This window comes from Pan paniscus, chromosome 22, assembly GCF_029289425.2.
Source record: "Pan paniscus chromosome 22, NHGRI_mPanPan1-v2.0_pri, whole genome shotgun sequence".
Classification (NCBI taxonomy): domain Eukaryota; kingdom Metazoa; phylum Chordata; class Mammalia; order Primates; family Hominidae; genus Pan; species Pan paniscus.
Genome location: NC_073271.2, coordinates 1,208,338 through 1,221,777, shown reverse-complemented (window position 1 = coordinate 1,221,777; position 13,440 = coordinate 1,208,338). Strand labels below are relative to the sequence as shown.

At 57.2% G+C, this 13,440-nt stretch overlaps 1 pseudogene; it reads right to left on the bottom strand.

The window, feature by feature from the left end:
• Window positions 1–912: 912 nt before the first annotated feature.
• On the bottom strand, window positions 913–3,341 carry LOC134729757 (cell division cycle protein 27 homolog; annotated as a pseudogene).
• Between the last annotated feature and the right edge of the window lie 10,099 nt (window positions 3,342–13,440).

Genomic DNA, 13,440 nt, shown 5'->3' with positions numbered 1-13,440 from the left:
AAGGCAGTATTGGCAAGTTGATTGTTGCGTTGGTCAGCAGTAGCTGGCACTATCTTTTTGGCCATCTTTCGGGCCATGTAACTACTACAGCAAAATGAGATATGATCCATTCAACAACATATTCGCAAATCAAAAAATGTTTCCGTAATATAATGCTTCAGATTTAGAAGCAAATCAAATGATAGAACTCCACTGCTGTAATAAGTCACCCCAAAGACCACCGTATCTGACAGAATAACTACCACAGGGTTATGACTTCAGAATTATACTTTCTCTTGATATTTACTTATGTATGTATTTATTTTTTTAATGTATTTCTCTTGAGACGGCGTCTCGCTCTGTCGCCCAGGCTGGAGTGCAATGGTGTGATCTCGGCTCACTGCAACCGCCACCTCTCCGGGTTCAAGCGATTCTCCTGCCTCAGCCTCCCGAGTAGCTGGGACTACAGGTGCCCACCACCACGCCCAGCTAATCTTCATACTTTTAATAGAGACGGGGTTTCACCGTGTTGGCCCGGATGGTCTCGATCTCTTGACCTCGTGACCCGCCCGCCTCGGCCTCCCAAAGTGCTGGGATGACAGGCGTGAGCCACTGCGCCCGGCCTTCTCTTGACGTTTAAACTATGAAGTCAGTCCAGAAAAATGCAATAAATGTCAACGGTGAGTATGCTGTTGAGGCAGAGGTAGGACCACACTTTTTCATGTCTTATTCAGTTGATCACAATAGGACCTAGGTAGTAATTTCCTATGTGCCCACTTATACACGAGTACAAAAGAGTAAAACAGAGAGACCGCTACATTAAAGGGCACGTGAAGTTCTTCATAGTAACTCCATAAACTGGAACACTGTCAAAAAGCAGCAGCTCGTGAGTTGTTTCCATCTATTTTTCTATTCTCCAATAAGTGAACTATGCTATTCCTTTCCAATCTCCCAAGCGCTCCTTGTCCCCATCACCACTTCGGTGCTCGAAGAAAAAGTCACAAATCCAGTCACACAACTAAAGAAACACATACACGAACCAAAGACAACTACAGCGTCTGCAAAAGTTTGCTAGAAGACTGAAACTGTTGAGTATAAGGATCTGGTATTCTATGATCATGAGTTCATTTCAGAGTTTGTTCAAGACATACGTTTCATAAGGAAACATCTTAGTTAGAAGTTATTCAGCACTATGTACCATCCCTAAGTATTTTTAACCAAATTCGTGACAATAAAGAGCTATCTAACCAGAAAAACTAGCGAGTACCGGCGACATCCATAGGGCTTTGTCTTTACACTTCATTACCACTTACCATGCCTTACAATGTCTGGGATTGACCCTGATAGCATTTCGAAAACAAGCTGATGCTTTGTCCAATTCTTCAGTGAAGACAAGCTCACGCCCTAATGCACTATAGGCATAAGCATCATTTGGATCCACTTCGAGAGTTCTCTGGAAGAATTGAATCGCAATATCGTGTTCCCGTTGCAGACCGAAACAGTTCCCTGCAGCACACCAGGCCTCTGGCTGGCGAAGTTTTATCCCTGTCTGTGAAGTCTTTGGACAGAACTGAAAGAGCAACATCTTTCGGAGGATGCCAAAGTGTTGTAGAGTAGATCTCCATGCCTTCGACTCTGTAATTCTCAATCCTTCTAACCTCTGAGAATTTTCTTTCAGCTTGCGTGGACTCTGAAAGTTTAAAATAGGCCCTTCCAATTTGGCACAGTACCCAACCGGTATTGCGGTGGTGAGAAGCTAGATGGCTCAAGATACTGACAGCTTCTTTGCCGTGGTGAGAACACAAAGCTAAATAACCTTTCCCCCTTTCACGAGGAAGGCTCATCAAGCCTTCCGCTGCTGCTTTTTGTGGATTAAAAGCCTGAATCTGAGGCGCGATTGCGGCTATTTTCCCTTCTGGAGTGACGGAAGAGTCCAATTTTGTCACTTTCCATGGCTATCACTTATGTTCGGTGGAGTTATTCCTCCTTTATTAGCTTTACTTTTTGTTTTTCTGTTTGGGATTTTAGGTGGAAACTTCCCTTTTAATTTTCTCCTATTCACCTCGGTTGTGGAGCTGTCACTAGTCAAGAGTCGTGAATTTCTTCGAGGCGGTGCATTTGGGGGAGATGCCATAGTGGGGCTCAATACCTGAGGTGTTGCCCTTGTCGGCGCACCAGAACTTTGTGTTTTTGCGAGAATTGGGGTTACCTTTCGGCTCTTTCCCCTCTGCGAGAAGACAGACTGTGTTCCGGTTTGGCCGATTCCGGCAACAGACTTTTTTGAAGGGGCTCCGGTGGATGGCACGTCAATGACAGAAGGTGTCTAATACCAGTGCAGTTTTGTCCATAGGATCCGTCTCCGGGACTTGGGGCTTCTAATGGCAAAATGCCAACACTTGGGGCTCATGGACTAACTGCTGCTGGTCCTCCTAATACACTTCGACCAGTTTTTGGTTTATGTTGAACCTGTTTAGATCATATGGAAGTTCCTGTTCCCAGTGGGACGGTATCAGGTGAAAGGACGGCTGAATCGATAGAAGACACTGGGGAGTCTGTATTCAAGGAGTACTTTGAATTGGAAGATTCTCAATTCAATCCGTTTAATTCAACGGTGTCCTGGGGTGTTTCCGTAAGAACGGTCTCAGGCTGTCTGTGACATAAGCTAGGACGAGGTCCCAGTGTTTTGGCACAACACTTGGACAGGCAGTTGCTAAAGCTCTCTAGAGATGTGAATCAAAATGTTTGGTCGGGATCTGGCTTTTCCCCCCTATTTCACATCATGATTCAAAGGGACACCAGAGGAAAGGATTTCAACGAAGGCTCTTTTGGTCACATTCTGACCCTTTGGTAAGCCGATCTGTCTTGCAATATACATGTCCCAACGATGGAAGGGGAAAGCGAGCTGAATCAGCAAACTCAGGAACAATAATATCATCATGGCTTCTCTGCTTAGGAAACACTCCACCCGATAAGATTTGATCCCCTTCTGCAAGCTTGCTGAGATCAACACAACATTTCGCAAGCAGGTATTTGCATTGCGGTGTAGTACCACTGTGTCCTTTCAAGAGTCTATATGTTTTATAGGCCTTTCCTGAGCGGTAAGAAGAGGTTGCCAGTAAAAACAAGGCTTCTTCTGAGTGTACTTCTGCATAGAGGCGTTCTGCGAGGAAAACCGCATCTCGGTAGGCATAGTGGCTTAGTGCTTGCCATATAGCAGCCTGGACGGGTCCCTGCAGCACCGCCATCCTCGAGGCTCAGGCCCACTTTCTGCAGTGCCTCAGGCACCGCCCCCCCCCACCCCCCCACCCCCATAGCGGCTCCGGCCCGGCCAGCCCCGGCTCATTTAAAGTCACCAGCGACCGTTACCGTGGGATGGGGGAGTCCGAGCCAGAATGACTTCTTTATCCTGCCGACTCTGGAAAGCCCGGCCCCTTGTGATCCATTGCAAACCGAGAGTCACCTCGTGTTTAGAACACGGATCCACTCCCAAGTTCAGTGGGGGGATGTGAGGGATGTGGCAGGTAGGACGAAGGACTCTCTTCCTTCTGATTCGGTCTGCACAGTGGGGCCTAGGGCTGGAGCTCTCTCTGTGCGGACCGCTGACTCCCTCTACCTTGGGTTCCATCGGCCCCACCCTGGAACGCGGGCCTTGGCAGATTCTGGCCCTTCCTGGCCCTTCAGTCGCTGTCAGAAACCCCATCTCGTGCTCGGATGCCCCGAGTGACTGTGGCTCGCACCTCTCCGGAAACATTGGAAATCTCTCCTCTACGCGCGGCCACCTGAAACCACAGGAGCTCGGGACACACGTGCTTTCGGGAGAGAATGCTGAGAGTCTCTTGCCGACTCTCTCTTGACTTGAGTTCTTCGTGGGTGCGTGGTTAAGACGCAGTGAGACCAGATGTATTAACTCAGGCCGGGTGCTGGTGGCTCGCGCCTGTAACCCCAGCACTTTGGGAGGCCGAGGCCGTAGGATCCCTCGAGGAATCGCCTAACCCTGGGGAGGTTGAGGCTGCAGTGAGTGAGCCATAATTGTGTCACTGCGCTCCAGTCTGGGCGAAAGACAGAATGAGGCCCTGCCACAGGCAGGCAGGCAGGCAGGCAGGCAGGCAGGCAGGCGGGCGGGCAGGCAGGCAGGCAGAAAGACAACAGCTGTATTATGTTCTTGTCAGGGTAGGAAGCAAAAATAACAGAATACAGCCCTTATTTTTTTTTTCCCCTTCGGACGGAGTTTCACTCTTGGTGCCCACGCTGGAGTGCAGTGGCACCATCTCGGCTCACCGCAACCTCCACCTCTCGCGTTCAAACGATTCTCCTGCCTCAGCCTCCTGAGTAGCTGGGATTACAGGCAGGGGCCACCACACCCGGCTGATTTTGTATTGTTAGTAGAGACGGCATTTCTCCATGTGGGTCAGGCTGGTCTCGAACTGGCGACCCCAGTGGATCTGCCCGCCTCGGCCTCCCAAAGTGCTGGGGTGACAGGCGTGAGCCATCGTCACCGGCCGGCTACGTTTTTTGTTTTTTTTTTTTTTTTTTAATTATTTTACTTTTTTTTAGTTTTCAATTTTAATCTATTTATTTACTTATTTACATTTATTTATTTATTTATGTATTTACTTATGTATTTATTTTCGAGACAGACTCTCGCTCTGTTGCCCAGACTGGAGTGCAGCGGCGCGATTTCGGCTCACTGCAAGCTCTGCCTCCCGGGTTCACGCCATTCTCCTGCCTCAGCCTCCCAAGTAGCCGGGACTACAGGCGCCCACCACTGTGCCTGGCTGACTTTTTGTATTTTGAGTAGGGATGGGGTTTCACTGTGGTAGCCAGGATGGTCTCGATCTCCTGACCCTGTGATCCGTCCACCTCGGCCTCCCAAAGTGCTGGGATGACAGGCGTGAGCCACCGCCCCCGGCCTATTTATCTATTTATTAACTTTGAGTCCAGGTTATGAAACCAGTTAGTTTTTGTAATTTTTTTTTTTTTTTTTTTTTTTTTGAGACGAGGTTTCACCGTGTTGCCAAGGCTTGGGCCGAGGGATCCACCGGCCCTCGGCCTCCCAAAAGTGCGGGGATGACAGGCGCGAGCCTACGGCGCCCGGACCCCCCCTTCCCCCCTCCCCCGCTTGTCTTCCCGACAGACAGTTTCACGGCAGAGCGTTTGGCTGGCGTGCTTAAATTCATTCTAAATAGAAATTTGGGACGTCAGCTTCTGGCCTCACGGACTCTGAGCTGAGGAGTCCCCTGGTCTGTCTATCACAGGACCGTACACGTAAGGAGGAGAAAAATCGTAACGTTCAAAGTCAGTCATTTTGTGATACAGAAATGCACAGATTCACCCAAAACACAGAAACCAGTCTTTTAGAAATGGCCTTAGTCCTGCTGTCCGTGCCAGTGATTCTTTTCAGTTTGGACCTTGACTGAGAGAATTCCCAGTCGGTCTCTCGTCTCTGGACGGAAGTTCCAGATGATCCGATGGGTGGGGGACTTAGGCTGCGTCCCCCCAGGAGCCCTGGTCGATTAGTTGTGGGGATCGCTTTGGAGGGCGCGGTGACCCACTGTGCTGTGGGAGCCTCCATCCTTCCCCCCACCCCGTCCCCAGGGGATCCCAATTCATTCCGGGCTGACACTCTCACTGGCAGACGTCGGGCATCACCTAGCGGTCACTGTGACTCTGAAAACGGAGGCCTCACAGAGGAAGGGAGCACCAGGCCGCCTGCGCACAGCCTGGGGCAACTGTGTCTTCTCCACCGCCCCCGCCCCCACCTCCATGTTCCTCCCTCCTTTGTTGCCTAGGAAACCGCCACTTTGACGACTGGGTCTGATTGACCTTTGATCAGGCAAAAACGAACAAACAAATAAATAAATAAAATAACACGAAAGTAACTAACTAAATAAAATAAGTCAATACAATCCATTGCAATGCAATAAAATACCATACGATACGATAGGATAGGATAGGATACGATACGATACGATACGATACAATACAATACAATACAATACAATACAATAGGCCAGGCGCGGTGGCTCATGCCTGTCATCCCATCACTTTGGGAGGCCGAGGTGGACGCATCACCTGAAGTCGGGAGTTGGAGACAAGCCCGACCAACATGGAGAAATCCCGTCTCAATTGAAAATACAAAACTAGCCGGGCGCGGTGGCACATGCCTATAATCCCAGCTGCTAGGAAGGCTGAGGCAGGAGAATCGCTTGAACCTGGGAAGCGGAGGGTGCGGTGAGCCGAGATTGCGCCATCGCACTCCAGTCTGAGCAAAAAGAGCGAAACTCCGTCTCAAAAATAAATAAATAAATACATACATACATAAATACATAAATTAAAATAAATAAATACAATACAATAAAATAAATGGGCCCTGCGCGGTGGCTCAAGCCTGTCACCCCCTCACTTTGGGAGGCCAAGGCCGGTGGATCAAGAGGCGGTCAGACCAACAGGGCCAGTATGGTGAAACCCCGTCTCTACTCACAATACACAAAATTAGCCGGGCGCCGTGCTGTGCTGTACTGTCTGTAATCCCAGCTACTCGGGAGGCCGAGCTGAGGCAGGAGAATCGCTTGAACCTGGGAGGTGGAGGTTGCAGTGAGCCGAGATCGTGCCACTGCACCCCAGCCTGGGCGACAGAGCGAGACTCCGTCTCAAAAAAATGAAAATGAAAATGAAATGCAACAAAATAATTAAAAAGTGAGTTTCCGGGGAAAAAGAAACAACAACAACAACAACAACAACAACAACAACAAAAAACAACCCCACCGTGACATACACGTACGTACGCCTCTCGCCTTTCGAGGCATCAAACACGTTAGGAATTATGCGTGATTTCTTTTTTTTAACTTAATTTTATTTTATTATCATGATTTATGTTTCGAGACGGAGTCTCGGAGGCCCGCCCTCCCTCCGTCCCATTCCCTGGTTGCCCAGACAACCTCAGGAGACAGACCCTGGCTGGGCCAGATTGTTCTTCTCCTCGGTCGATGGTTTCCTTGTCTTTCTTCGTGTCTTTAACCCGCGTGGACTCTTCCGCTCGGGTTTGACAGATGGCAGCTCCACTTTAGGCCTTGTTGTTGTTGGGGACTTTCCCGATTCTCCCCAGATGTAGGGAAAGCAGGTAGATTTGCCTTGCCTGGCCTTGCCTGGCCTTGCCTGGCCTTGCCTTTTCTTTCTTTCTTTTTTTCTTTCTTTCTTTCTTTCTTTCTTTCTTTCTTTCTTTCTTTCTTTCATTACTTTCTTTTTTTCTTCTTCTTCTTCCTTTTTTTTTTTTTTTTTTTTTTTTTGAGACAGAGTTTCACTCTTGTTGCCCAGGCTAGAGGGCAATGGCGCGATCTCGGCTCACCGCACCCTCCGCCTCCCAGGTTCAAGCGATTCTCCTGCCTCAGCCTCCTGATTAGCTGGGATTACAGGCATGGGCCACCGTGCCTGGCTGATGTTTGTACTTTTAGTAGAGACGGTGTTTTTCCATGTTGGTCAGGCTGGTCTCCAACTCCCAACCTCAGGTGGTCCGCCTGCCTTGGCCTCCCAAAGTGCTGGGATGACAGGCGTGAGCCACAGCGCCCAGCCTCTCTCTCTCTCTCTCTCGGTCGCTCGCTCGCTCGCTCGCTTGCTTGCTTGCTTTCGTGCTTTCTTGCTTTCTTGTTTTCTTTCTTTCTTTTGTTTCTTTCTTGCTTGCTTTCTTGCTTGCTTGTTTTCTTGCTTTCTTTCTTTCTTTTGTTTCTTTCTTGCTTGCTTTCTTGCTTTCTTGTTTTCTTGCTTTCTTGCTTTCTTTCCTGCTTTCTTTCTTGCTTTGTTTTCTTTCTAGCTTTCTTTTCTTTCTTGCTTGCTTTCTTGCTTTCTTTTCTTTTTCTTTCTTTCTTTCTTGCTTTCTTTTTTCTTGCTTTCTTGCTTTCTTTTCTCTTTCTTTCTTTCTTTCCTGCTTTTTTGCTTTCTTGCTTGCTTTCTCGCTTGCTTGCTTTCTGTCTTTCTTTCTTTCTTTCTTTCTTTCTTTCTTTCTTTCTTTCTGTTTCGTCCTTTTGAGACAAGAGTTTCACTCTTGTTTCCACGGCTAGAGTGCAATGGCGCGATCTTGGCTCACCGCACCTTCCGCCTCCCGGGTTCGAGGGCTTCTCCTGCCTCAGCCTCCTGATGAGCGGGGATTACAGGGAGGCACCCCCACGCCTGGCTTGGCTGATGTTTGTGTTTTTAGTAGGCACACCGTGTCTCTCCGTGTTGGTCAGGCTGGCCTCCGACTCCCGACCTCATGTGATGCGCCCACCTCGGCCTCTCGAAGTGCTGGGATGACGGGCGTGAGCCACCGTGCCCGGCCTGTTGACTCATTTCGTTTTTTTTTTTTATTTCTTTCGTTTCCATGTATTTACTGACATTTATTAATGTAAACATTTTTGTACATTTATATGTAAACGACAATGCGTATATCTTTGCATTTACTACTCTCGCGTCTAGTAAACACGTACCGATTGCATAGAAACATACTTCTACATAATAGACGTAGGTGTTTCTGCTATACAAATACATACACATCGCTCTATAGAGAAGCGATCGTCCACAAATACGTTTACGCTTACGTACGAAAAGTGTTGTATTTATGTTAATAAATGAACAAGTGTACGTAGTTATCTCTGTTTTCTTTCTTCCTCTCCTTTACGTTTTTCTTCCTTCCTTTCTTCCTTTCTCTCCTTCTTTAGGTTTTTCTTCCTCTCTTCCTTTCCTTCTTTCTCTCTTTCTGATCTTTTCTCCTTCGTGCTTTATTTCTCTTTCGTTCCCTGTCTCTCCTTCTTTTTTCTTTCCTCCCTGTTTCTTTTTCCCTTCTTTCCTTCGTTTCTTTCCTCATTCTTTCTCTCTTTTTCATGTTTCTTTCCTTTCCGTCTGTCTTGTAAAAATGGAGTGTTTCAAAAGTTTTCTCTGTGTATCTACGTTTTTTAAATTGTCTCTCTTTTCTCCATTTTCTTCCTCCCTCCCTCCCTCCCTGCTCCCTTCCCTCCCTCCTTCCCTTTCACCATCTGTCTCTTTTCCCCATTCCCCGCCCCCCCCCCCGTCTGTCTCTGCGTGGATTCCGGAAGAGCCCATGCATTTTGCCTCTCCGTGTGTCTGCAGCGACCCGCGACCGAGTCCTTGTGTGTTCTTTCTCCCTCCCTCCCTCCCTCCCTCCCTGCTTCCGAGATGCATCTCCGAACACCCACGCGCCGTGGGTTGTCTTCTGACTCTGTCGCGGTCGAGGCAGAGACGCGTTTTGGGCCCCGTGTGTGTGGGGTTGGGGCAGAGGGGCTGCGTTTTCGGCCTCGGGAAGAGCTTCTCGGCTCACGGTTTCGCTTTTGCGGTCCACGGGCCGCCCTGCCATCCGGATCTGTCTCGCTGACGTTCGCGGCGGTCGTCGGGCTCCATCTGGCGGCCGCTTTTAGATCGCGCTCTCGGCTTCCGGAGCTGCGGTGGCAGCTGCCGAGGGAGGGGACCGTCCCCGCTGTGAGCTGTGCAGAGCTCCGGAAAGCCCGCGGTCGTCAGCCCGGCTGGCCCGGTGGCGCCAGAGCTGTGGCGCGTCGCTTGTGAGTCAGAGCTCTGGCGTGCAGGTTTATGTGGGGGGGAGGCTGTCGCTGCGCTTCTGGGCCCGAGCCGGGCGTGGGGCTGCCCGGGCCGGTCGACCAGCGCGCCGCAGCTCCCGAGGCCCGAGCCGCGACCCGCGGGGACCCGCCGCGCGTGGCGCGGGAGGCTGGGGACGCCCTTCCCGGCCCGGTCGCGGGTCCGTCCGCGCTCATCCTGGCCGTCTGAGGCGGCGGCCGAATTCGTTTCCGAGTCCCCGTGGGGAGCCGGGGACCGTCCTGCCCCCGTCCCCCGGGTGCCGGGGAGCGGTCCCCGGGCCGGGCCGCGGTCCCTCTGCCGCGATCCTTTCTGGCGAGTCCCCGTGCGGAGTCGGAGAGCGCTCCCTGAGCGCGCGTGCGGCCCGAGAGGTCGCGCCTGGCCGGCCTTCGGTCCCTCGTGTGTCCCGGTCGTAGGAGGGGCCGGCCGAGAATGCTTCCGGCTCCCGCTCTGGGGACACGGGCCGGCCCCCTGCGTGTGGCACGGGCGGCCGGGAGGGCGTCCCTGGCCCGGCGCTGCTCCCGCGTGTGTCCTGGGGTTGACCAGAGGGCCCCGGGCGCTCCGTGTGTGGCTGCGATGGTGGCGTTTTTGGGGACAGGTGTCCGTGTCGCGCGTTTCATGGGCCGGCGGCGTGGTCGGTGACACGACCTCCCGGCCCCGGGGGAGGTATATCTTTCACTCCGAGTCTGCATCTTGGGCCACCGGGTTATTGCTGACACGCTGTCCTCTGGCGACCTGTCGCTGGAGAGGTTGGGACTCCGGGTGCGTGTGGGGCTCTGGCCTACCGGTGACCCGGCTAGCCGGCCGTGCTCCTGCTTGAGCCGCCTGCTGGGGCCCGCGGGCCTGCTGTCCTCCGCGCGCCCGGGCGTGTCCCGACTCCCGGTGCCGGCCCGGGTCCGGGTCTCTGACCCACCTGGGGGCGGCGGGGAAGGCGGCGAGGGCCACCCTGCCCCCGTGCGCTCTCCGCTGCGGGCGCCCGGGGCGGCCGCGACAACCCCACCCCGCTGGCTCCGTGCCGTGCGTGTCAGGCGTTCTCGTCTCCGCTGGGTTGTCCGCCGCCCCTTCCCCGGAGCGGGGCGTCGGCCGGCCGGCCGGCCGACCTCCGCTCCCGGGGGGCTCTTTCGTGATCAATGTGGTGACGTCGTGCTCTCCCGGGCCGGGTCCGAGCCGCGACGGGCGAGGGGCGGACGTTCGTGGCGAACGGGACCGTTCTTCTCGCTCCGCCCCGCGGGGTCCCCTCGTCTCTCCTCTCCCCGCCTGCGGGCGGCGCGTGTGGGGGAGGCGTGTGGGATGCGGAGCCCGGCCTGACCTCGCCGTCCCGCCCGCCGCCTTCGGCGTCGCGGGGCGGGTCGGCGGGGCCCTCTGACGCGGCAGGCACCCCTCGCTGTCGCCTCCAGTGGTTGTGGACTTGCGGGCGGCCCCCCTCCGCGGCGGTGGGGGGTGCCGTCCCACCGGCCCGTCGTGCTGCCCTCTCGGGGGGGTGTGCGCGAGCGTCGGCTCCGCTTGGGCCTCTGCGGTGCTCCTGGAGCGCTCCGGGTTGTCCCTCAGGTGCCCGAGGCCGAGCGGTGGTGTGTCGTTCCCGCCCCCAGCGCCCCCTCCTCCGGTCGCCGCCGCGGTGTCCGCGCGTGGGTCCTGAGGGAGCTCGTCGGTGTGGGGTTCGAGGCGGTCGAGTGAGATGAGACGCGCCCCTCCCACGCGGGGAAGGGCGTCCGCCTGGCTCCCCTCTGGCGGGTGCGCGCGGGCCGTGTGAGCGATCGCGGTGGGTTCGGGCCGGTGGCGCGTGCGCCGGCCGGCCGCCGAGGGGCTGCCGTTCTGCCTCCGACCGGTTGTGTGTGGGTTGACTTCGGGGGTGCTTTTGCCTCGGAAGGAAGGAGGCGGGTGGACGGGGGGGCCTCGTGGGGGTTGCGCGCACGCGCGCACCGGCCGGGCCCCCGCCCTGACCGCGAACGCTCAAGGTGGCCGCACGCAGGTGTTTCCTCGTACTGCAGGCCCCCTCCCTTCCCCAGGCATCCCTCGGCGCCTCTGCGGGCCCGAGGAGGGGCGGCTGGCGTGTAGGGGAGTGTGACCCACCCTCGGTGAGAAAGCCTTCTCTAGCGATCCGAGAGGCGTGCCTTGGGGTACCGGATCCCCCGGACTGCCGCCTCTGTCTGTGCCTCCGTTATGGGAGCGCTGCCGTAGCGACTCGCTCGCAGAGGACCCTCCTCCGCTTCCCCCTCGACGGGGTTCGGGGGGGAGAGCGAGGGTTTCCGCCGGCCACCGCGGTGGTGGCCGAGCGCGGCTCGTCGCCTACTGTGGCCCGCGCCTCCCCCTTCCGAGTCGGGGGAGGATCCCGCCGGGTCGGGCCCTGGCGTCCCAGCGGGTTGGGACGTGGCGGCCGGCGGGCGGTGGGTTGTGCGCGCACGGCGTTCCGTCCGGCGCGTGACCCCCTCCGCCGCGAGTCGGCTCTCCGCCCGCTCCCGTGTGCCGAGTCGTTACCGGTGCCCACGACCGCGTTTGCGTGGCGCGGGGTCGGGCCGCCTGGCCCTGGGAAAGCGTCCCACGGTGGGGGCGCGCCGGTCTCCCGGAGCGGGACCGGGCCGGAGGATGGACGAGAGAATCACGAGCGATGGTGGTGCTGGCGTGTCGGGTTCGTGGCTGCGGTCGCTTCGGGGCCCCCGGTGGCGGGACCCCGGGGCTCGCGAGGCGGGTCTCGGTGGGGGCCGAGGGCCGTCCGGCGTCCCAGGCGGGGCGCCGCGGGACCGCCCTCGTGTCTGTGGCGGTGGGATCCCGCGGCCGTGTTTTCCTGGTGGCCCGGCCGTGCCTGAGGTTTCTCCCCGAGCCGCCGCCGCCTCTGCGGGGCCCCCGGGTGCCCTTGCCCGTCTGTGCCCTCTTCGCCGCCCGCCGATCCTCTCTTCTCCCCGAGCGGCTCACCGGCTTGACGTCGGTTGGTGGCCCCGTCTGGGACCGAACCCGGCACCGCCTTGTGGGGGCGCCGCCGCCGGCCACTGGTTGGCCCGGTGACCGCGTCCCCCGGCGCGCGCCTTCGGGACCGGGTCGGTGGCGCCCCGCGTGGGGCCCGGTGGGCTTCCCGGAGGGTTTCGGGGGTCGGCCTGTGGCGCGTGTGCGAGGGAAGAGAGGGTTCCGGGGGACCGGCCGCGACTGCGGCAGTGGTGGGGGGGAGCCGCGGGGAGCGCCGAGGGCCGGTCGGCCGCTCCGGGTGCCGCGCGGGGCCACCTTCGTGCTCGGAGGCTGCCGGCGGTGAGACCCCCGCGTGTGTGTCCCAGCCGCGGTCGGCCGCGCCCGAGGGGTCCCGTGGCGTCCCCTTCCCCGCCGGCCGCCTTTCTCGCGCCTTCCCCGTCGCCTCGGCCTCGCCCGTGGTCCCTCGTCTTCTCCCGGCGCGCTCTTCCGAGCCGGGTCGGCGCGTCCCCCGGGTGCGCCTCGCTTCCCGGGCCTGCCGTGGCCCTTCCCGGAGGCGTCCGTCCCGGGCGTCGGCGTCGGGGAGAGCGCGTCCTCCCCGCGTGGCGTTGCCCCGCTCGGCGCGCGCGTGCGCCCGAGCGTGGCCCGGTGGTCCCTCCCGGACAGGCGTTCATGCGATGTGTGGCGCAGGTCGACCTCCGCCTTTGCCGGTCGCTCGCCCTTTCCCCGGGTTGGGGGGTGGGTCCCGGGCCGGGGCCTCGGCCCCGGTCGCGGTCCCTCGTCCCGGGTGGGGGCGGGCGTGCCGGCCGGCTGCGGTCGTCCTCCCTTGGCCGTCGTGTGGCGTGTGCCACCCCTGCGCCCGCGCCCGCCGGCGGGGCTCGGAGCCGGGCTTCGGCCGGGCTCCGGGCCCTCGACCGGACCGGTGCGCGGGCGCTGCGGCCGCACGGCGCGACTGTCCCTGGGCCGGGCGCCGCGGTCCGCCTCTCGCTC